We start from the raw sequence: 25,568 nt of genomic DNA, 5'->3' as shown, positions 1-25,568 counted from the left end.
GGAGTGCCATCAGCAGGGTTCCGTCCTGGGCCCGGTCCTGTTCAACATATTTATTAATGACTTAGATGAACGGTTAGAAGGCAGGATCATCAAGTTTGCAGACGACACCAAATTGGGAGGGATAGCCAAGACTCCAGAGGACAGGAGCAGAATTCAAAACGATCTTGACAGATTAGAGAGATGAAGGGCCAAAACTAACAAAATGAAGTTCAACAGGGACAAATGCAAGATACTCCACTTTGGTAGGAAAAATGAAATGCAAAGATACAGAATGAGGGATGCCTGGCTTGAGAGCAGTACGTGTGAAAAAGATCTTGGAGTCCTCGTGGACAAGAAGTTAAACATGAGCCAGCAATGTGATGTGGCGGCAAAAAAAGCCAATGGGATTTTGTCCTGCATCAAGAGGAGCCTAGTGTCTAGATCTAGGGAAGTCATGCTCCCCATGCTCTATTCTGCTCTGGTTAGACCACACCTGGAATATTGTGTCCAATTCTGGGCACCACAATTCAAGAGAGATATTGACAAGCTGGAATGTGTCCAGAGGAGGGCGACTAAAATGATGAAGGGTCTGGAGAACAAGCCCTATGAGGAGCGGCTTAAGGAGCTGGGCATGTTTAGCCTGAAGAAGAGAAGGCTGAGAGGAGATATGATAGCCATGTATGAATATGTGAGAGGAAGCCACAGGGAGGAGGGAGCAAGCTTGTTTTCTGCTTCCCTGGAGACTAGGACGCAATGGAACAATGGCTTCAAACTACAAGAGAGGAGATTCCATCTGAACATGAGGAAGAACTTCCTGACTGTGAGAGCCGTTCAGCAGTGGAACTCTCTGCCCCGGAGTGTGGTGGAGGCTCCTTCTTTGGAAGCTTTTAAACAGAGGCTGGATGGCCATCTGTCAGGGGTGATTTGAATGCAATATTCCTGCTTCTTGGCAGAATGGGGTTGGACTGGATGGCCCATGAGGTCTCTTCCAACTCTTTGATTCTATGATTCTTGCAGCAGCTGAGGATGTGATCTATTGTTTCATCTGCTTCCTTGCAGAGTCTGCATTTGGGATCTGTCATTGACTTTTCAGTTCTGGCTTTGATGGCATTGGTTCTAATGGCTTGTTCCTGGGCTGTCCGAATCAGGCCCTCCTTTGTCTTCTTTTTAAGAGTCCCATTTGTAAGCCACAGCCATGTTTTTTCTTTGTCAATTTGGCTCTCAATTTTCTCCAGAAACTGTCCCCGGAGAGCCTTCTTTTGCCAGTTTTCTCTTCTGCACTGGATTGTGTTTTTACGGTATTCCCTCTTTGACTTTTGCACTTGAAGCAGTTTACTACTATTGACTTCCCTCAATGTTGGTTCTTGACTGCCTTTCACATAATCTGCATGTTTCTCTTCTATTATTATTATTATTATTATTATTATTATTATTAGGCTTTGATTGTATCTTCCTGCCTGGCAGAAGAGGGTTGGATTGGATGGTCTTTGAAGTCTCTTCCAACTTGATGAGTGCATGGTTCTATATTTCTCTTGCCTTCCAATAGTCTTCCTTAATGCAGGTTTGCGATGCGGTGCCCAATCCCCTCCATGATTTCAATCTTCTTTGGCTTCAGGAACCCACTGGGATTGTGCCGGGAGCCAAACACTTGTCTGCGAGCCGTTCTGGCTTGGTCACCTCCCATGCCGTCCAAATCTAGCCCATTCACAGTTTCTTCCTTGGCAGGCTCACTCACTCAAGGGCAGGAGGGAGGTTGGCAAGAGGGAGCCCAGAAGTCGCAGAGATTAGAATGCGAAAAATACATGCAAAGAATGGGATATTAATAGGTGCATCTACGCTGCACCAGCCAATCCCTCTCAAATGCCAGAAATACAGCTTAATGGAGTAACATTAGAAAATGTTGACCATTTCCGCTCCCTTGGCAGCCACCTCTCCACAAAAGTCAACATTGACACTGAAATTCAACAGCGCCTGAGCTCTGCGAGTGCAGCATTTTTCTGAATGAAGCCGAGTGTGTTTGAGGACCGGGACATCCGCATGTTTATAAAGCTATTGTCCTCTCAACCCTGCTATATGCCTGCAAGACGTGGATTGTCTACAGACATCACATGCAACTCCAGAAACGATTCCATCAGTGCTGCCTCCGGAAAATCCTGCAAATTTCTTGGGAAGACAATCAGACAAATGTCAGCGTGCTGGAAGAAGCAAAGACCAACAGCACTAAAGCAATGGTCCTCCGCCATCAACTCCACTGGACCAGCCACATTGTCCAGATGTCCAACCACCATCTTCCAAAGCAGTTGCTCTACTCTGAACTCAAGAACGGAAAACGGAATGTTGGAGGACAGGAAAAGAGATTGAAAGATGGGCTCAAAGCCAACCTTAAAAACTCTGGCATAGACACTGAGAACTGGGAAGCCCTGGCCCTTGAGTGCTCCAGTTAGAGGTCAGCTGTGACCAGCAGTGCTGTAGAATTTGAAGATGCACGAATGGAGGGCGAAAGAGAGAAACGTGCCAAGAGGAAGGCGCATCAAGCCAACCCCGACTGGGACCGCCTTCCACCTGGAAACCAATGCCCTCACTACAGGAGAAGATGCAGATCAAGAATAAGGCTCCACAGTCACCTACGGACCCACCAGAATACTGATCCTGGAAGACTATCCTACTTAGCCAACGAGGGATCGCCTAAGTAAGCAAAGTAAGTAAGTGCATGTGACGTCTGTAGACAGTCCACGTCTCACAAGCATATAGCAGGGTTGGGAGGACAATAGCTTTATAAACACGTACCTTTGTCTCCCTACAGATGTCCCTGTCCTCAAACATGCTCTGCTTCTTTTGGAAAAAAGCTGCACTCGCAGAGCTCAGGCGGTGTTGTATTTGGGTGTCAATGTTGACTTTTGTGGAGAGGGGGCTGCCAAGGGAGCGGAAATGGTCCACGTTTTCTAATGTTACACCATTAAACTGTATTTCTGGCATTGGAGAGGGAATGGCTGGTGAGTGCTGGAAGAGCACTTCGTTTAATGACAGGCTGAGCTTCTCGTATGCTTCTGTAAAGGTGTTTAGAGTGGCTTGTAGGTCTTCTTCTGAATGCGCACAGCATACTGGAGTTCTATAACAAATGCTGCACTTGCAGAGCTCAGGCTGTGTTGTATTTCGGCATCAATGTTGACTTTGGTGGAGAGGTGGCTGCCAAGGGAGCAGAAATGGTCCACATTTTCTAATGTTACACCATCAAGTTTTATTTCTGGCACTGAACTGCCACAGCTTAATGCAATTGCATCCTGGGAGCTTTAGTAAGGCACCAGCTCTCTTTGGCACAAGCTGCAACAGTACTTATTTCTTTGCATTGAGCCATGAGAGTTCAAGTGGTTTCAAGCTGGAATTGTGTCCAGAGGAGGGCGACTAAAATGATCAAGGGTCTGGAGAACAAACCCTATGAGGAGCGGCTTAAGAAGCTGGACATGTTTAGCCTGAAGAAGAGAAGGCTGAGAGGAGATATGATAGCCATGTATAAATATGTGAGAGGAAGCCACAGGGAGGAGGGAGCAAGCTTGTTTTCTGCTTCCTTGGAGACTAGGACGCAATGGAACAATGGCTTCAAACTACAAGAGAGGAGATTCCATCTGAACACGAGGAAGAACTTCCTGACTGTGAGAGCCGTTCAGCAGTGGAACTCTCTGCCCCGGAGTGTGGTGGAGGCTCCTTCTTTGGAAGCTTTTAAACAGGGGCTGGATGGCCATCTGTCAGGGGTGATTTGAATGCAATATTCCTGCTTCTTGGCAGGGGGTTGGACTGGATGGCCCAGGAGGTCTCTTCCAACTCTTTGATTCTATGATTCTATGATCCTTTGACCAGTATTTGGCCACTTGGAGTGCCTCTGGTGTTGCCGCAAGAAGGTCCTCCCTGGTGTATGTGGCAGGGCTCAGGTTGCATTGCAGCAGGTGGTCAGTGGTTGGCTCTTCTCCGCACTTGCATGTCGTGGATTCTACTTTGTAGCCCCATTTCTGAAGGTTGACTCTGCATCTCGTGGTGCCCGAGCACAGTCTGTTCAGCGCCTTCCAACTACAAGGGGGGAGTGCCCAGGGGGGAGTCTCTCATTTGGTATCAGCCATTGATTAAGGAGATTCCATCTGAACATGAGGAAGAACTTCCTGACTGTGAGAGCCGTTCAGCAGTGGAACTCTCTGCCCCGGAGTGTGGTGGAGGCTCCTTCTTTGGAAGCTTTTAAGCAGAGGCTGGATGGCCATCTGTCAGGGGTGATTTGAATGCAACATTCCTGCTTCTTGGCAGAATGGGGTTGGACTGGATGGCCCATGAGGTCTCTTCCAACTCTTTGATTCTATGATTCTATAAGCTGAATTAATTCCACAGTGTAGATGCATTCTATGCCAGCACGAAACCCCTGCAGACCTGCTCATTAATACAGCATTGCAACTGCATGCATGCACCTTGCAGGCGCAACGGCGGAGGAGACAAAAGAGCCTCAAATGAGCGCCACAGAAGGAAGCTAAAAGTAGATGTTGATTTCCATCAGGTTTGGTCTGTAGGCGTCTGAGTGGGTGAGCGTGTGGGAAGATGGAAGAAAGGGCAATGCATTTATTTCGAGATTTCAACACGAGGGGGAAGGCCGGCGCCTGTCCCCTTCTGCCTCTCCACGCATGTTTCGGCACGTAACGCAGGAAAGGCATGGAACACGTCTCCCCCAAAGCTTGCTCCCCACCACCTTGGAGGAGAAAGGCCCCCAAAGCCGTGAAGCCAGGCCGAAGCAGGGAGGAAAGCTACAGATCCTTTGCTACTGAAGGCACACGCCAAGGAAAACAAGGCCAGTTGGCAGAGCTGCACACCCGGATGGTTTGCTGATGCTAAGCGAGGCTGCCTGGAGAGAAAGGTCGGGCCCAGCTGCGACAACGGATGCGTCCTTCTTCTCCAAGAGAGAAAGAGAGAGAGAGATTATGTAAGAGGCTGTTGCTGGGCTGATCAGGACCAGCGAGCGAGAGGCTCAAATGCATGTCACAGACATATGCTGGGAGCGCACGAGGCACGCGGGTTGGAGGCAGGCGCACTGCACTCCCTCGCTGGGGAAATGTGCTTCTCACTGGGGACGCAGCAGGAAGAACAGCAGCACCAGGAGGAGGAGGAAGAAGGAAGAGAAAAGAAACCCAGGCCTTGGGAAAAAGAGGACAAGGAAGATGAAATAGGAGAAGAACAAGGAGGAGGAGGAAGAAGAGGAAAGCATTCATTGTGGTTAGGGGAAAAGAGGGTGGGGAAGATGAAAAAGAAGAGAAGGAGAAGAAGATGAAGAAGATGATGGAGATGATGATGAAGACATCACAACCATTCCCAGAAAAAAGAGGAGGAAGATGAAATAGAAGAAGAACAAGGAGGAGGAATGAGATGAAGATGACATCACAACAATTCACAGACAAAGAGGAGGAAGGTGAAATAGAAGAGAAAGAAGGAGGAAAAAGAAGATGATGAAGACATCACAACCATTCACAGGAAAAGAAGACGGGGAAGATGAAATGGAAGAGAAAGAAGGAGGAAAAAGAAGATGATGAAGACGTCACAACCATTCACAGAAGAAGAAGAGGAGGAAGATGAAGTAGAAGAGGAACAAGGAGGAGGGAGAAGAAGAAGATGATGATGATGAAGAAGAAGAAGAAGAAGAAGAAGAAGGCATCACAACCATTCACAGAAGGAGAGGAGGAGGAAGATGAAATAGAAGAGGAACAAGGAGGAGGAATGAGATGAAGATGACATCACAACAATTCACAGAAAAAGAGGAGGAAGATGAAATAGAAGAGAAACAAGGAGGAAAAAGATGATAAAGACATCACAACCATTCACAGAAGAAGAAGAGGAGGAAGATGAAATAGAAGAAGAACAAGGAGGAGGAAAGAGATGAAGATGACATCACAACAATTCACAGAAAAAGAGGAGGAAGACAAAATAGAAGAGAAAGGAGGAGGAAATAAAAGATGATGAAGACATCACAACCATTCACAGAAGAAGAAGAGGAGGAAGATGAAATAGAAGAGGAACAAGGAGGAGGAAGGAGATGATGATGATGATGATGAAGAAGAAGAAGAAGACATCACAACCTTTCACAGAAGAAGAGGAGGAGGAAGATGAAATAGAAGAACAAAGAGGAGGAATGAGATGAAGATGACCACAACAATTCACAGAAAAAGAGGAGGAAGATGAAATAGAAGAGAAACAAGGAGGAAAAAGATGATGAAGACATCACAACCATTCACAGAAGAAGAAGAGGAGGAAGATGAAATAGAAGAAGAACAAGGAGGAGGAATGAGATGAAGATGACATCACAACAATTCACAGAAAAAAGAGGAGGAAGATGAAATAGAAGAGAAACAAGGAGGAAAAAGAAGATGATGAAGACATCACAACCATTCACAGAAGAGGAAGAGGAAGATGAAATAGAAGAGGAACAAGGAGGAGGAAGGAGATGGAGATGTTGAAGACATCACAACCATTGACAGAAAAAGAGGAAGAAGATGAAGTACCAGAGGAACAAAGGGGAGGAATGAGATGAAGATAACATCACAACCATTCTCAGAAGAAGAGAAGGAGGAAGATGAAATAGAACAGGAACAAGGAGGAGGAAGGAGATGAAGATGAGGAGGAAGAAGAAAAAGACATTACAATCATTCACAGAAAAAGAGGCAGAGGATGAAGTAGAAGAGGAACAAGGAAGAGGAATGAGAAGAAGGTGAAGATGACATCACAATTTACAGAAATGAAAGAGGGACAATGAGAAAGAGGAGGAAAAAGATGAAGACGACATCACAACCATTCACAGAAGAAGAGGGGGAGATGGGAGGAGGAGGAGGAGGAAGATGAAGATGATGATGATGAAGAAGAAGACATCACAAACACTTCACAGAGAAAGAAAAGGAAGATGTAATAGAGGAACAAGGAGGAGGAAGGAGATGATGATGAAGAAGAAGAAATCAAAACCATTCACAGAGAAAGAACATGATTAAGATGAACAAGGAGGAGGAAGATGAAGAAGAAGATGATGATGACATCACAACCATTAACAGAAGAAGAGGAGAAGACAAAATAGAAGAGGAACAAGGAGGAGGAAGGAGATGAAGATGATGATGACATCACCACCTTTCACAGAAAAAGAAGAGAAGGAAGATGAAATAGAAGAGAAACAAGGAAGAAAAAAGAGATGAAGAAGATGAAGAAAATGAGGAAAAAGATGAAAAAGACATCACAACCATTCAAGAAGAAGAAGAAGAGGAAGATGAAATAGAAGAGGAACACAGAGGAGGAAGGAAATGAAGATGATGAAGAAGATGAAGACCTCACAGCTATTCATAGAAAAGAAGAGGAGGATGAAATAGAAGAAGAAGAATGAGGAAGAGGAGGAAAAAGATGAAGACATCACAACCATTCACAGAAGAAGAAGAGGAGGAGGAGGATAAAATAGAAGAGGAACAAGGACGAGGAGAAAAAACATTCACGGTAATTAGGAAAAGAGGATTGAGGAAGATAAAAGAAAAGATGAACAGGGAGGAGGAGGAGATGTTGAGATGGAGGAGGAGGAGGAAAATATCTCTTAACCATTAATCATTCCATCACAATGATGGATCTTGACCAAACTTGGCACGAATACTCAACATGCCCAAATGTGAACACTGGTGGAGTTTGGAGAAAATAGATTTTGACATTTGGGAATTGTAGTTGCTGGGATTTGTAGTTCACCTACAATCAAAGAGCATTCTGAACTCCACCAACGATGGAACTGAACCAAACTTGGCATACAGAACTCCCATGACCAACAGATAATACTGGAAGGGTTTGGTGGGCATTGACCTTGGGTTTTGGAGTTGTAGTTCACCTATATCCAGAGAGCACTGTGGATTCAAACAATGATGGATTTGGACCAAACTTGGCGTGAATACTCAATATGCCCAAATGTGAACACTGGTGGAGTTTGAGAAAAATAGACCTTGACATTTGAGAGTTGTAGTTGCTGGGATTTATAGTACACCTAGAAACAAAGAGCATTCTGAACCCCACCAATGAGAGAATTGTACCAAACTTCCCACACAGAACCACCATGACCAACAGTAGATACTGTGTTTTCTGATAGTCTTTGGCGACCCCTCTGACACCCCCTCATTACTCCCCATGGGTCCTACTCCCGAGATTGAGAAATGCTGGTATAGATGGAGGCATCTACACTGTAGAAATAATGCAATGTGACAACATGGACGAAAACTATGGAATTGTGGGAGTTGTTGGTGAGCCACCATCACTCTTTGGCTTGTAAAAGTACACATCCCAGGATTGAATAACCATTGAGCCCTGGAAGTCGAACTGATTGCATTCTTCGGTGTAGGTTCACCCTATGAATCTCCAGTTCCATACCAGAAAGAATTGTAGTTCAATGTTGTGACGATGTGTAACTTTTATTCTTACGGTTATGTGTTGTTTAAACAGTAGTTAATAAATGGTAAGTATGTAGGATTATATTTTGTTAGAGATGGTGGCTGGTTTGGCTTGAGCAGAGTTGCCATAGCAACGGGGGCAGAGCCAACTGTCACTTCACGGGGCAGCTGTTTGAAAGTGGCAGTCTGTAAGCCGGTGAGCTACAGGGAAGACTGATTTCTCTAGTGGGAGAATTAGGGAAGAGTCTGTAACTATTAGAGTTGCAGAAAGAACTGAAATCTCTAGGTGGGGATTCAGGGAACTAGTCTGTGACCAAAGAGTTACAGGAGAAGGTAGTTGATCCTGTGGTGTGTGGAAAACCATCAGGAATAGTATAGTTAGAGAACTATAGGGAAGACTGGTTCTTTAATATTAAGAATCAGGGTTTGGCTGGGAGCCAATTCTGTTAAATAAGCCTTTTAGCTTATTTGTTTTATTAGGACAGTTGTCCAGGAAAGATACATCTGCTTATAGAAACCTCTTAAAGTCTGTACCTAAAGTTGAATGTAACCAATCAAGATTTGTGCCTCTTGTGAGGAAACAATTGAACTAGGCCTGGGTAACAACGGAAAAATTTGTTTCTAAAATCGATTCGTTTTTTGGGGTTTGGGGTTTTTTGGGGTTTTTTGCGTTTCGATATTTAAAAGAATTCTGAAATTTTTCTTTTAAAAAGTTCGATATTTACAAAATTTCGTAAATGGTAAAAAAATTACGAAACATTAACGAAACAATTTCGAAACAATAACGAATCGATTCGTTAATGGCGGATGCGGCCGCGCAATATGCTAAAAAACCTCCAAATGGGACAAGGGGAACTTCTGAAGCTTCCCTCTCCCTCTGTTGTTGACTGTTGGTGTGATATTTATAAATTTTTTTCACTAATTAAACAAAAAACAACTATAAAACTTGCCCCAGACATGCGGAAATAATAACGAAACGACCTCAAAACGATAACGAAACGAATACATAACGAATCCGAAGCATTTACGAAACGAATTTAAAAATTCGTTTCGTTTTTAAGTTGCTCCAGAATGGTTCGTTATCGCTTCGTTATAAAAAAAATAACGAATTTTTAACGAATTACGAATTAACGAAACGAAACCGCCCAGCCCTAAATTGAACATGTTATACTCCTGTTAAATAAATTTGTTACTGTTCTCCTCAAGCCTTGCCTGATACAGTTTCTCCTAAGTCAAACAGCCTACAAAAGAAGAAAGGTCAAATCAAGAACCAAATTAGAGCAAAGCTATCAAATGAATAAATCCTTCTGTAACTAATAGTCCCTTTATAAACCAGCTCCTAAGCTGATGTTGATCATTGCCCGGCTTTCCTCACAAATTTGGTGGCAGTAATTTTACCCTCCTTCACAAATGTATTCATTGGAACCCAAAGGAGAGGGAGTTTACAGACCCTGCGCATAAAACACAGCATCTGAAGTATGCACCACAAAGAGTATTAAGTTCTTTTATCACAGTGGATGGGCCAAGGCAACAATCTCATAGCTAACAAGCACATTTCTGGTAAAACGACTGAAAAGCTTTTGTTAACGGCACGCCAATAAAAATAACACCCTCTTCTCATTGCAACTACATTAAATGAGCATTACAGCACATAAAATAAGCTTTCTGAACATGATTTGGTTCTATTGCTTGTGATACTATCACCCTTTTTAAAAAAAATGCAGAAAATGCACAGCTAGGAATTACATGTTCGGGATTTGGAAAGACAGACCCTCGAATAAATGACTGTATTCTCAAATATAGCTTGTCTGTAATGATCACAAGAATGTGTTCACACTGTTTGCGAGCGGCTGCACTTTTTCATGCCTCAAATCGGACAGAAATTATGGAATGCAATGGTGTCGAATGCAAGATTTGACTGTTTGACCATAAAATACAAAAGTAGAATTGTAGGATTGAGGAGTGCAAAAAAGACCTTGGGATGTGCCCATACCTTGGGAAGTCTGACTTGGCCACGGTAGTCCATGCTCTGGTTACATCCCGTATAGACTACTTCAATGCTCTCTACGTGGGGTTGCCTTTGAAGACTGTCCGGAAGCTCCAGATAGTCCAGCGAGCGGCAGCCATGTTGCTCACGGGAGCAGCACACAAGGAGCACACAACCCCTCTTGTGCCAGCTCCACTGGCTGCCAGTTTGCTACCGGGCACAATTCAATGTGCTGGCTTTAGCCTATAAAGTACTAAATGGTTCTGGCCCAACTTATCTGTGTGAACGCATCTCCCCTTATGAACCCTCCAGGACTTTAAGATCATCTGGAGAGGCCCTGCTCTTGATCCCGCCTTCGTCACAAGTATGGTTGGTGGGGACGAGAGACAGGGCCTTCTCAGTGGTGGCCCCTCAGCTATGGAATGCCCTCCCCAGGGATTGGTCCCTTCCCTTTTAATATTTTGAAAGCGGGTCAAGACATGACTCTTTGAGCAAGCGTTTGCAGACACAATATAACAGACATGGAGAAAAGTGGAACGACTCGACGATGTTATTCGATAACGCTTTTAACTAGGAGTCGTCTGTGCGCATTCAGAAGAAAACCTGCAAGCCACTCTAAACACCTTCGCAGAAGCTTACGAGAAGCTCGGCCTGTCATTGGACATCGAGAACACCAAAGTGATATTCCAGCAGTCACCAGCCCATCCCTCTCCAATGCCAGAAATACAGCTTAATGGTGTAACATTAGACAATGTTGACACTTTCCGCTACCTTGGCAGCCACCTCTCCACAAAAGTCAACACTGACACCATAATACAACACCGCCTGAGCTCAGCGAGAGCAGCATTTTTCCAAATGAAGCAGAGAGTGTTTGAGGACCGGGACATCTGTAGTGATACCAAGGTGCTAGTCTTCCCAACCCTGCGAGACGTGGACTGTCTACAGAAATCAGATGCAACTCCTGGAACGATTCCATCAGCATTGCCTCCGGAAAATCCTGCAAATCTCTTGGGAAGACGAGCAGACAAATGTCAGCGTGCTGGAAGAAGCAAAGACAACCAGCATTGAAGCGATGGTCCTCCGCCATCAACACATTGTCCGGATATCCGACGACCATCTCCCAAAGCAGTTGCTCTACTCCGAACTCAAGAATGGAAAATGGAATATTGGATGACAGGAAAAGAGATTGAAAGATGGGCTCAAAGCCAACCTTAAAAACTCTGGCATAGACACTGAGAAGCCCTGGCCCTTGAGCGCTCCAGCTGGAGGTCAGCTGTGACCAGCAGTGCTATAGAATTTGAAGAGGCATGAATGGAGGGTGAAAGAGAGAAACGTGCACATCAAGTCAACCCCGACCGGGACCGCCTTCCAACTGGAAACCGATGCCCTCATTGCAGGAGAAGATGCAGATCAAGAAGAGGGCTCCACAGTCACCTACGGACCCACCGCCAGGACACCGAACTTGGAGGACCATCATCCTTGGATTACGAGGGACGGCGTAAGTAAGTAACATGGCTCTCATGTCTCCTCTCAGCCTTCTCTTCTGCAGGCTAAACATGCTCAGCTCTTTAAGCCACTCCTCATAGGGCTTGTTCTCCAGACCTCTGATCATTTTAGTCGCCCTCCTCTGGACACATTCCAGCTTGAATTTCAATGCCATGAAGCTGCATTATATGAGTTTACACTGACCATACCGATTGTAGTTCCAGCCTTATTCTCTACAGCAGTGTTTATCCACCTGGGGGTCGGGACCCCTTGGGGGGTCGCGAGGGGGTGTCAGAGGGGTCACCAAAGACCATCAGAAAATAGTATTTTCTGTGTGGGAAGTTTGGCCCACATCTCTCATTGGTGGGGTTCAGAATGTGCTTTGATTGTAGGTGAACTATAAATCCCAGCAATTACAACTCTCAAATGTCAAGGTCTATTTCCCCCAAACTCCATTAGTGTTCATATTTGAACATATTGAGTATTCGTGCCAAGTTTGGTCCAGATCTATCATTGTTTGAGTCCACAGTTCTCTCTGGTTGTAGGTGAACTACAACTCCAAAACTCAAGGTCAATGCCCACTAAACCCTTCCAGTATTTTCCGTTGGTCAAGGGAGTTCTGTGTGCCAAGTTTGGTTCAATTCCATCATTGGTGCAGTTCAAAATGCTCTTTGATTGTTGGTGAACTATAAATCCCAGCAAATACAACTCCCAAATGTCAAGATCTATCTTCCCCCAAACTCCACCAGTGTTCACATTTGGGTATGTTGAGTATTCGTGCCAAGTTTGGTCCAGATCCATCATTGTTTGGGTCCACAGTGCTCTCTGGATGTAGGTGAACTACAACTCCAAAACTCAAGGTCAATGCCCACCAAACCCTTGTGGTGTTTTCTTTTGGTCATGGGAGTTTGGTTCCTTTCCATCGTTGGTGGAGTTCAGAATGCTCTTTGATTGTAGGTGAACTATAAATCCCAGAAACTATAACTCCGAAATTACAGAATCAATCTGCCCCCACCCCCAACACCACCTGTATTCAAATTTGGGCGTTTCGGGTATTTGTGCCAAATTGGGTCTAGTGAATACATCCTGCATATCAGGTATTTACATTATGATTCATAACAGTAGGAAATCTACAGCTGTGAAGTAGCAACAAAAATAATGTTATGGTTGGGGGTCACCACCACATGAGGAACTGCATTCAGGGGTCGTGGCATTTGGAAGGTTGAGAACCACTGCTCTATAGTATGTGGGGATGGAAGAATCATAGAATCATAGAATCACAGAATCAAAGAGTTGGAAGAGACCTCCTGGGCCATCCAGTCCAACCCCATTCTGCCAAGAAGCAGGAATATTGCATTCAAATCACCCCTGACAAATGGCCATCCAGCCTCTGCTTAAAAGCCTCCAAAGAAGGAGCCTCCACCACACTCCAGGGCAGAGAGTTCCACTGCTGAACGGCTCTCACAGTCAGGAAGTTCTTCCTCATGTTCAGATGGAATCTCCTCTCTTGTAGTTTGAAGCCATTGTTCCGTTGCGTCCTAGTCTCCAAGGAAGCAGAAAACAAGCTTGCTCCCTCCTCCCTGTGGCTTCCTCTCACATATTTATACATGGCTATCATATCTCCTCTCAGCCTTCTCTTCTTCAGGCTAAACATGCCCAGTTCCCTAAGCCGCTCCTCATAGGGCTTGTTCTCCAGACCATTGATCATTTTAGTCGCCCTCCTCTGGACACATTCCAGCTTGTCAATATCTCTCTTGAATTGTGGTGCCCAGAATTGGACACAATATTCCAGGTAGAGTGGTCTAACCAGAGCAGAATAGAGGGGTAGCATGACTTCCCTAGATCTAGACACTAGGCTCCTCTTGATGCAGGCCAAAATCCCATTGGCTTTTTTTGCCGCCACATCACATTCCTGGCTCATGTTTAATTTGTTGTCCACGAGGACTCCAAGATCTTTTTCACACGTCCTGCTCTCGAGCCAGGCACTGTCCCCCATTCTGTATCTTTGCATTTCATTTTTTCTGCCAAAGTGGAGTATCTTGCATTTGTCCCTGTTGAACTTCATTTTGTTAGTTTTGGCCCATCATCTCTCTAATCTGTCAAGATCGTTTTGAATCCTGCTCCTGTCCTCTGGAGTATTGGCTCTCCCTCCCAATTTGGTGTCGTCTGCAAACTTGATGATCCTGCCTTCTAGCCCTTCATCTAAGTCATTGATAAAGATGTTGAACAGGACCAGGCCCAGGACGGAACCCTGCAGCACTCCACTTGTCACTTTTTTCCAAGATGTAGGAAAGGAATGATTGCATAATCTCACAACCTCTGAGGGTGCTTGCCATAGATGCAGATAAAACGTCAGGAGAGAATGCTTCTAGCACATAGCCAATTAGCCCCCAAAGCCTACAACGACCTAATGGCTGCATAAGGCAAAGGCCGCGTTCCCATCCCTTTCCTCGCCCCTAAGTGCATCTCTTTCTTCTCCAAAGAGCTTTTCCTTTTCAAATGGCAAAAAGAAGAGGAAGGCGGAGGGAGGGCTATGCAAGGAACCCACGCCCCAAGGTTTCCTGAGTGAATGGAAGCACCCAGCCGGCTCTTTCCCATTCTATACAATGAGCACTTTGTGCTGCTCAGGCACGTCAGGTTCTTCTAATTGAAAGGCAGAAAGCTTTATTTTTAGATACCATCAAACCCGACTCATAGAGCCGGAAGACACCATGGGGCCATCCAGTCCACCCCATTCCGCCATGCAGGAAAAGCACAATCAAAGCATCCCTGACAGATGGCCATCCAGCCTCTGTATTGTTGAAAGGTACAAAGGAAGGCCGAAACTAAGACAAGTCAAACCCGCATTTTGGACTTTGGGAGAGCCAATTTCCAAAAAATGAAGGAAACGCTGAGCAGCATTCCATGGACACAGATACTAAAAGATAAAGGGAGTTACGGATGGATGGGAATTTCTCAAGAGTGAAATACTCAAGGCACAATTGCAAACTGTGCCAACAAAGAGAAAAAATAGGACAAGTGCAAAGAAGTCAGAATGGATGTCCAAAGAACTTCTAACTGTACTAAAATACAAAAGAGACATGCACAAGAAGTGGAAAAAGGGAGAAATCACCAAAGAAGAATTCAAACAAATAGTCAACACCTGTAGGGAAAAGATCCGCAAGGCTAAAGCACAAAACGAACTCAGGAGGTCTCTTCCCACTTTTTGATTCTATGATTCTATGAAGGCTTTCATGGCCAGAATCACTGACTTGTTGTAAGTTTTTCGGGCTGTATGGCCATGTTCTAGTGCAGTGGTTCTCAACCTGGGGGTCGGGACCCCTGGAGGGGTTGCCAGGGGGTGTCAAAGGGGTCGCCAAAGACCATCAGAAAACACAATATTTTCTGTTGGTTAAGATGTGTGGGAAATTTGGCCCAATTCTGTCATTGGTGGGGTTCAGAATACTCTTTCATTGCAGGGGAACTATAAATCCTAGCAAATACAACTCCCAAATGTCAAGTCTATTTTCCCTAAACTCCATCAGTGTTCACATTTGGGCATATTGAATATTCATGCCAAGTTTGGTCCAGCTCCAACATTATTTGAGTCGACAGTGTTCTCTGGATGTAGAATCATAGAATCAAAGAGTTGGAAGAGACCTCATGGGCCATCCAGTCCAACCCCATTCTGCCAAGAAGCAGGAATATTGCATTCAAATCACCCCTGACAGATGGCCATCCAGCCTCTGCTTAAAAGCCTCCAAAGAAGGAGCCTCCACCACACTCCAGGGCAGAGAGTTCCACTGCTGAACGGCTCTCACAGTCAGGAAGTTCTTCCTCATGTTCAGATGGAATCTCCTCTCTTGTAGTTTGAAGCCATTGATCCATTGCATCCTAGTCTCCAGGGAAGCAGAAAACAAGCTTGCTCCCTCCTCCCTGTGGCTTCCTCTCACATATTTGTACATGGCTATCATATCTCCTCTCAGCCTTTTCTTCTTCATGCCCAGCTCCTTAAGCCGCTCCTCATCGGGCTTGTCCCTTGATCATTTTAGTCGCTCTCCTCTGGACACATCCCAGCTTGTCAATATCTCTCTTGAATTGTGGTGCCCAGAATTGGACACCAGACACTCTCCAGACACTCTGCACATCAACACTGACAAAGAAACATCAAGAAATACTGTTTCTCCATAAAGAAATTACACATATTAGAAACCAACACGTTCTCATTATTTTATTTTCTAGATCGCCAGGCTGGGCCACAGCAACACGTGGCAGGGGATGGCTAGTAATAAATAAATATATATTTTCTGATGGTCTTTGGTGACCCCTCAGAAACCCACCTTGCAGACCCCCAGGTTGAGAAACGCTGCTATAGGTTGTTGTTGTTGTACTCCTTCACACCCTTTCCAACGTGGGATTTTCTGCGGCCCATGTCACTTGCTTAGGGTCACCTAATGAAGCTCTACGAAGCTCCAAATACTACCTTCAAACCATTAACCACAGGATTAAACCCCTGTGCCAGCAGGACCGAAGACCGACAGGTTGCAGGTTCGAATCTGGGGAGAGCGTGGATGAGCTTCCTCTGTCAGCTCCAGCTTCTCATGCAGGGGCATGAGAGAAGCCTCCCACAAGGATGGTAAAAAAAACCCTCTGCCAGCAAGACTGAAGACCAACAGGTTGCAGGTTCGAATCTGGGGAGAGCGTGGATGAGCTCCCTCTGTCAGCTCCAACTTCTCATGCAGGGGCATGAGAGAAGCCTCCCACAAGGATGGTAAAAAAAAACCCTCTGCCAGCAAGACTGAAGACCAACAGGTTGCAGGTTCGAATCTGGGGAGAGCGTGGATGAGCTCCATCAGCTCCAGCTTCTCATGCAGGTACATGAGAGAAGTCTCCCACAAGGATGGTAAAAAAAAAAACCCTGTGCCAGCAGGACCGAAGACCGAAAGGTTGCAGGTTCGAATCTGGGGAGAGTGTGGATGAGCTCCCTCTGTCAGCTCTAGCTTCTCATGCAGGGACATGAGAGAAGCCTCCCACAAGGATGGTAAAAAAAAAAACCCTGTGCCGGCAGGACTGAAGACCGACAGGTTGCAGGTTCGAATCTGGGGAGAGTGTGGATGAGCTCCCTCTGTCAGCTCCAGCTTCTCGTGCAAGAACATGAGAGAAGCCTCCCACAAGGATGGTAAAAAAAAAAACCCTGTGCTGGCAGGACTGAAGACCGACAGGCTGCAGGTTCAAATCTGGGGAGAGCGTGGATGAGCTCCCTCTGTCAGCTCTAGCTTCTCATGCAGGGACATGAGAGAAGCCTCCCACAAGGATGGTAAAAACATCAAAAACATCAGGGCAGTCCTTGCAGACAGCCAATTCTCTCGCACCGGAAGCGACTTGCAGTTTCTCAAGTCGCTCCTGACACGAGAAAAAAAAAACCCATTAAGATTGGTTAGGATGATGCCATGAGATGTCCCCAAGCAATTAAAGTAGAGATTGGGATTGAGAGAGGATGGAATAATACATACCCAAAAGCAAATCATCCCCTGAACATTAGGACAACAGCGTCATTTGGGGAGGGAATGATGTTGGAGGGAATCATCTCTAAATAAATACATCTCTGCAAAGTGAAAATCAATTGATGGAACAGAATGAGACGAAGCCCAGGGAAATCAACATGGAAGGGGGGAAAATCCAGTCTATAAGAATTATACTGAAATAATCCTCTTAAAGAGCAAATCTTCAATCTTGCTCACATAGCAGGGGCGCTCGCAATGTCACAACCGTTTTGGTGCACAAATGCAAACGCCGCCGCGTAACAATGAGCATGCATGTGTATGTGCCCGCGCACACATCTCTCATCTTCCCATTCGTTTTCCAATCCCTCTCTCCTATTTCTGGTCTGTGCTGATCCTCAAGATTGTCCCCTCCTTTATTTTTGGTATCTCGCCTTCCCCATCCCAGCTTAAAGCAATGCCCTACTTTATTTTGCATATGCTTAAAATAAATTAACGACTCCAAATCGAACGAGAGAGCGGTGCAACTTGGGGAGACCGCCGCTGCAAGAATGTCTCCATCTCCCCTCATTCGGTGACATGAATTTCCCTTGCAGACTTAGTCAATAGCATGGTGACAAATGCAAGATACTCCACTTTGGCAGGAAAAACGAAATGCAAAGATACAGAATGGGGGATGCCTGGCTCGAGAGCAGTACGTGTGAAAAAGATCTTGGAGTCCTCGTGGACAGGAAGATGAACATGAGCCAGGAATGTGATGTGGCGGCAAAAAAGCCAATGGGATTTTGGCCTGCATCAATAGGAGTCTAGTGTCTAGATCTAGGGAAGTCCTGCTCCCCATGCTCTATTCCGCTTTGGTTAGACCACATCTGGAATATTGTGTCCAATTCTGGGCACCACAATTCAAGAGAGATATTGACAAGCTGGAATGTGTCCAGAGGAGGGCGACTAAAATGATCAAGGGTCTGGAGAACAAGCCCTATGAGGAGCGGCTTAGGGAACTGGGCATGTTTAGCCTGAAGAAGTGAAGGCTGAGAGGAGATATGATGAGGGCCATGTATAAATATGTGAGAGGAAGCCACAGGGAGGAGGGAGCAAGCTTCCTTTCTGCTTCCTTGGAGACTAGGACGCAGAGCAATGGCTTCAAACTACAAGAGAAGAGATTCCATCTGAACATGAGGAAGAACTTCCTGACTGTGAGAGCCGTTCAGCAGTGGAACTCTCCGCCCTGGAGTGTGGTGGAGGCTCCTTCTTTGGAAGTTTTTAAACAGAGGCTGGATGGCCATCTGTCAGGGGTGATTAGAATGCAATATTCCTGCTTCTTGGCAGAATGGGGTTGGACTGGATGGCCCAGGAGGTCTCTTCCAACTCTTTGATTCTATGATTCTATGGTTTGGTGTTACACTAACATGAAGGTAATTCACAATTAATACACATTCAAGTTACTGAAGCGCCCACCAGAGTTGGAGAGCAAAGACCAGAGTCATTGGAAGTGGTAGGCTTTGCCCTGGGTTCTGGCAATATGGAAATAATATTCCAAATATATTCAAAAATGGTTGGAAAATATCCTATCTAAGGGCCGAGAAGCTTTGAGGAGATGAAACCTAGACTGACAAGAACCTACAGGCCAATGGAGACTCCACCACAGACATCAGAAGAGCTGCAAGACCAAAAACAAGCCACGAGAGTCAAGACAAAGATCCACCCAAAGGAAAAGTATTCTTGCCAGACATCAAAGGAACCACTGACCGCAGAGGGAAGCTGATGAAGGAACACAACCTGCAAACTATCTACAGACCCACCAAGAAAATCCAACAAATGCTACATTCAGCAAAGGACAAGAGGGATCCTCTCACCTCTGCAGGAGTCTACCGTATACCATGCAGCTGTGGACAAGTCTACAGAGGGACCATCAAACGCAGCAGCATTGCCCAACACATGAATCCAGGAACATGAAAGGCACTGCGGTCTAAGTCAACCAGAGAAGTCAGCCATAGCAGAGCACCTGATGAACCAACCTGGACACAACAGATTATTGGAGAACACAGAAATGCTGGACCACTCTCACAACCACCATGTCAGACTACACAGAGAAGCCACTGAAATCCACAAGAAGCATGTGGACAATTTCAACAGAAAGGCGGAAACAATGAAAATGAACAAAATCTGGCTACCAGTATTAAAAAACATCTAAAATCGTAACAGTAAAAAGAACAATACTCAAAAACAGTGGTGTTCCAGAGAAGAAACAATCAGGGTCAGCTAATTACCTCCCAACAAATGATTCCCCCAGTAGTAAGAAGCCAAACCTTGAAACTGCAAGGCCATTAAATGCTAATCTAGGTGGCCAATTGAAACATTCACATCTACGTCCAACAGACAAAGAGTTTTTTTCTCCCACCCTGGACATTCCACAGGTATATAAATCCCACTTCCCTAGTTTCCGACAGACCTCACAAACTCTGAGGTTGCCTGCCATAAATGCAGGTGAAATGTCAGGAGAGAATGCTTCTGGAACATGGCAGACAGCCCGGAAAACTCCCAACAACCCAGTGATTACAGCCATGAAAGCGGAGATGAAGAGGAGGAAGATGAGAAGAAGAGAAAAGAAGGTGGAGATGAAGTGGAGGAAGATGAGAAAAGACAGACAAGAAAGAAGAAGAAGCAGAAGAGAAGGAGGAGAGGAGGTGGAAATGAAGAGGAGGACAGGGAAAGGAGGACAAGAAATGAAAGAAGAGGACGAAGGGAAGGAAGAGAAAAGGAGGTAGTGATGAAGAAGAAGCACACAAGGAAAAGAAAGAAAAGGCAGAAGAGAAGGAGGAGGAGAGGCGGTGGAGATGAAGAGGCAGAAAAGGCAGACAAGAAAGATAAAGAGGCAGAAAAAAAGGAGAAGAGGGGGTGGAAATGAAGAAGAGGAGGACAGGGAAAGGAGGACACGAAGTGAAAGAAGAAGAGGCCAAAGGGAAGGAGGAGGAGGAGGAGAGGAGGTGGCAATGAAGAAGAAGGGGACAAGAAAAAGAAAGAAGAGGCAGAAGAGAAGGAGGAGGAGAGGAGGTGAAGGGGAAGAAGACGAGAAAAGACGGACAAAAAAGAAGAGGCAGAAGATATGGAGGAGAAGAGGAGGTGGAGATGAAGAGGAGGAAGAAAAGAAAGATGAAGAGGCAGAAGAAAAGGAGAAGAGGAAGTGGAAATGAAGAAGAGGAGAACAGGGAAAGGAGGACAAGAAATGAAAGAAGAAGAGGCCAAAGGGAAGGAGGAGGGGAGGAGGTGGAGATGATGAAGAAGCGAACACGGAAAAGAAAGAAGAGGCAGAAGAGAAGGATTAGAAGATGAGGTGGAGGTGAAGAGGAGGAAGACGAGAAATGATGGACAAGAAAGAAGAAGAGGCAAAAGAGATGGAGGAGAAAAAGAGATGGATATGAAGAAGAGGAAGACAAGGAAAGGAGGACATGGAAAAGAAAAAAGAAGAGGCAGAAGAGAAGGAGGAGGAGAGGAGGAGGAGGTGAAGAGGAGGAAGACAAGAAACAACAGACAAGAAAGAAGAAGCAGAAGAGAAGGAGGAGGAGAGGAGATAGAGCTGAAGAAGAGGAGGACAAGGAAAGAAGGACAATGAAAAGAAACAAGATTTATTTGTCGTGTCAGAACAACCAGTCAAATTATATTACATTTCTAACAGAACAAAGCAAACAAGCAGATTACAAAATTTGTGAGTATGAGAGTTGATTAAATGTCCTTTGACCAGTATCTGGCCACTTGGAGTGCCTCTGGGGTTGCCGCAAGAAGGTCCTCCATGGTGCATGTGGCAGGGCTCAGGTTGCATTGCAGCAGGTGGTCTGTGGTTTGCTACGCTCCACAATCACATGTCGAGGATTCCACTTTGTGGCCCCATTTCTGAAGGTTGGCTCTGCATCTCGTGGTGCCAGAGCGCAGTCTGTTCAGTGCCTTCCAGGTGGCCCAGTTCTCTGTGTGCCCAGGGGGGAGTCTCTCATTGGGTATCAGCCATTGGTTGAGGTTCTGGGTTTTGGCCTGCCACTTTTGGACTCTCGCTTGCTGAGGTGTTCCAGTGAGTGTCTCTGTAGATCTTAGAAAACTATTTCTAGATTTAAGTCATTGACGTGCTGGCTGATACCCAAACAGGGGATGAGCTGGAGATGTCTCTGCCTTGGTCCTTTCACTATTGGCTGCTACTTCCCGACGGATGTCAGGTGGCGCAATACCGGCTAGACAGTGTAATTTTTCCAGTGGTGTAGGGCGCAAGCACCCCGTGATAATGCGGCATGTCTCATTAAGAGCCACATCCACTGCTTTAGTGTGGTGAGATGTGTTCCACACTGGGCACGCATACTCAGCAGCAGAGTAGAATAGCACAAGGGCAGATGTCTTCACTGTATCTGGTTGTGATCCCCAGGTTGTGCCAGTCAGCTTTCGTATGATATTGTTTCTAGCACCCACTTTTTGCTTGATGTTCAGGCAGCGCTTCTTGTAGGTCAGAGCACGGTCCAGAGTGACTCCCAGATATTTGGGTGCGCTGCGATGCTCCAGTGGGATTCCTTCCCAGGTGATCTTCAGAGCTCGGGATGCTTGTCTGTTCTTGAGATGAAAGGCACATGTCTGTGTTTTGCAAGCAAGCAAGCAAAACAACCAACGGACCTTTTCAGAAACAAGATGAGGCAGAAGAGAAGGAGGAGGAGAGGAGATAGAGATGAAGAAGAGGCAGACGAGGAAAGGAGGACAAGGAAAAGAAAGAAGAAGTGGCAGAAGAGGAGGAGGAAAAAGAGGAAGGTTTCAACAAAGGATCTTGAAAAAAAAATACAGTTTCCTAGAGCAAATCGATTTACCGACCAGCCGGATTCAGAGTCGGTTGCAACACACTAGTTCTGATATATGATGAGAAATACATAGGACAGGATGGATGCCTCTAAAAGTGGGATTAGATAGATCCTGATCCCCTCTTCTCCTGGAAATCTGTGTCTAATTCAAATTATGGATCAGGAGGTTTCGTTTGTTGCTATCATTAACCACAAGGGGAAAAGGTCAGAAATGTTGCGGATCTACCACAAAATTGGCTGGGGATCTCTCGGTAGATCCGAACCCACTTTCTGACAGCTCCTGTCCCAGGTGCATCACGGTCCAGCCGCAGGAAACGACAAAAAAGGACCCGCAGGAAGCTTTGCTTGCCGAGAATCAGTCAGTGACAAATAGCACCCCTTCTCCGAAGCAGGCTTTCCCTTTCTTCCCTTTCGAAAGGTCAGCCTTGGGAGCCGGTCTTCACGAATGCCGGAAAGATGACAAAGACATACAGCCCCAGGGAGCCCAGATTAACACTTTGTATGACTCAGAGGTGACATTTTCCACACTCCAAAGTGCAAGGAAGTAGGTGTTTTTGCTTCGGAGGAGGTCATTTTGGTGGGTCAGGGATTAAGGGTGTACCCTCCCTGCAGAATTAATGTAGTTGGGACACCACTTGAACTGCCATAGTTGGATGCTATGGAGTCATGGGAGTTGGAGTTTTACATAGAATCATAGAATCAAAGAGTTGGAAGAGACCTCATGGGCCATCCAGTCCAACCCCATTCTGCCAAGAAGCAGGAATATTGCATTCAAATCACCCCTGACAAATGGCCATCCAGCCTCTGCTTAAAAGCTTCCAAAGAAGGAGCCTCCACCACACTCCGGGGCAGAGAGTTCCACTGCTGAACAGCTCTCACAGTCAGGAAGTTCTTCCTAATGTTCAGATGGAATCTCCTCTCTTGTAGTTTGAAGCCATTGTTCCGCGTCCTAGTCTCCAAGGAAGCAAAAAACAAGCTTGCTCCCTCCTCCCTGTGGCTTCCTCTCACATATTTATACATGGCTATCATATCTCCTCTCAGCCTTCTCTTCTTCAGGCTAAACATGCCGAGTTCCCTAAGCCACTCCTCATAGGGCTTGTTCTCCAGACCCTTGATCATTTTAGTCGCCCTCCTCTGGACACATTCCAGCTTGTCAATATCTCTCTTGAATTGTGGTGCCCAGAATTGGACACAATATTCCAGGTGTAGTCTAACCAAAGCAGAATAGAGGGGTAGCATTACTTCCTTAGATCTAGACACTATGCTCCTATTGATGCAGGCCAAAATCCCATGGTCTTGAGTTTTCTCTGCCAAAGAGGGCTGGTGCTTTTCCAAATTGCAAACCCCGTGTCTCCATAATATGTTCATAGTGTTCTCAAATGACAGTAGAGTCTCACTTATCCAACATATCCATCGGCAGAACATTGGATATGCAACAACAACAACAATAACGATGATAATAATTTGATATCTATGGTTTCGTTTATGCCAAATCAGGCAGTAGCACAACCCCTCTCAAACTGCAGATCAACCCCTCTAGGGGTCGCAACCCCCAGGTTGAGAACCACAACCCTATAAAAACATTTTCCCCTGGAAGTGTCTCTGACCCTCTCGAGGTCATCCAGAGCTATTCTGTGGCATACATCAGGTCCAGTTTGGTAAAAATAAACAGTTCACTATTATCCACGGTTTCAGATATTTCAACTTGGAATTTATGCCTCACAGATAATCATCATCATCATCATCATCATCGACAACAGTTCCCAAATGTAGACTCTGCAAGGAAGGAGATGAAACAATAGATCACATCCTCAGCTGCTGCAAGAAGATCGCACGGATAGACTACAAGCAGAGGTATAACACTGTTGCTCAGATGATTCATTGGAACCTGTGTCACAAATACCATCTGCCTGCGACAAAGAAGTGGTGGGATCACAAGCCGGAAAAAGTTACAGAGAATGAAAACTCTGGGACTTCCAAAATCAGACAGAGTTTTGGGGCACAATACTCCTGACCTCACAATCGTGTTAAAAAACGAAGTATGGATTGTCGATGTTGCAATCCCAGGAGACAGCAGGATTGAAGAGAAACAACTGGAAAAGATGACACGATATGTGGATTTAAAGATCGAACTGCAAAGACTCTGGCAGAAACCAGTAAAGGTGGTCCCAGTGGTGATCAGCACACTGGGGGCAGTGTCTAAAGACCTTGGCCTGCACTTAAACACAATCAGCACTGACAAGATTACCATCGGCCAGTTGCAGAAGGCCACCTTACTGGGATCTGCACACACTATTTGCTGATACATCACACAGTTCTAGACACTTGGAAGTGTCCGACGTGTGATCCAATACAACAGCCAGCAGAGTGTCTGCTGTGGACTCATCTTGTGGTGTTTATAATAATAATAATAATAATAATAATAATAATCTTTATTTATACCCTGCCACCATCTCCCCCAACGGGGACTCGGGGCGGCTTACATAAGGCCAAGCCCAAACAATAAATTACAATAAAATAAAAACCAAAGACACAAATGACAACACAGTGAAATACATAAAACATATGAATACAATAAGCAATATAAAAGTACAACATCCACAATCACAATGACAATGAGCATGTGGAAGATAAAATGCTAAAACTCAGAGTGAGATAAAAGAGAAGCAGATTATTTGTAAGGAAGAACTCATAAAGAAATGGGGTTGTAAAAAACAGGCCTTCATACAAGCGGGGAAGTGTACTCCAGGAATCAAAACGTTGACGGGAGCAATAGTGTATGGTTGTGTGGCTACTCTCCGAACGGAAAAGCCAGGTATTGAGATCCTTCTTGAAGGTTTCTAAGGTGGGGGCTTTCCTAATCTCTCCGGGCAATGAGTTCCATAGTCGGGGGGCCACAGGGGAGAAGGCTCTCTCCCTTGTGCCCACAAGACGAATCTGTGAAACTGGCAGGGGCAAAAGAAGGGGCTCCCCCAAAGATCGAAGAGCTCGGGCTGGTTCATAGAGAGAATGTTGGACAATAATGAGGGATTAAGGAAAAGCCTATTAAACACCAAATTACGTTATGATTTTATGAATTAAGCACCAAAACACCATGTTTTACAACAAATCAACAAAAAAGCAGTTCAATACATGGAAACGTTATGTATTTACAAATTTAGCACCAAAATGTATTGTTGAAGGCTTTCATGGCCAGAATCACTGGGTGGTTGTAGGTTTTTTCGGGCTATATGGCCATGGTTTAGAGGCATTCTCTCCTGATGTTTTGCCTGCATCTATGGCAAGCATCCTCAGAGGTAGTGAGGTCCTCGATACCTCTGAGGATGCCTGCCATAGATGCAGGCAAAACGTCAGGAGAGAATGCCTCTAGACCATGGCCATATAG

General features: G+C 45.5%; 1 protein-coding gene across 5 annotated transcripts in view; it reads right to left on the bottom strand.

Moving 5' to 3' along the window:
• ARHGEF9 (Cdc42 guanine nucleotide exchange factor 9) overlaps positions 1 to 25,568 on the bottom strand; it is a 298,991-nt gene that overhangs the window by 129,426 nt on the left and 143,997 nt on the right. The gene's annotated exons all lie outside the window — the stretch shown is intronic.

Source organism: Anolis sagrei, chromosome 10 (genome assembly GCF_037176765.1).
Source record: "Anolis sagrei isolate rAnoSag1 chromosome 10, rAnoSag1.mat, whole genome shotgun sequence".
In the NCBI taxonomy this organism is placed as follows: Eukaryota; Metazoa; Chordata; class Lepidosauria; order Squamata; family Dactyloidae; genus Anolis; species Anolis sagrei.
This window is presented reverse-complemented; position numbering and strand designations above follow the sequence as displayed.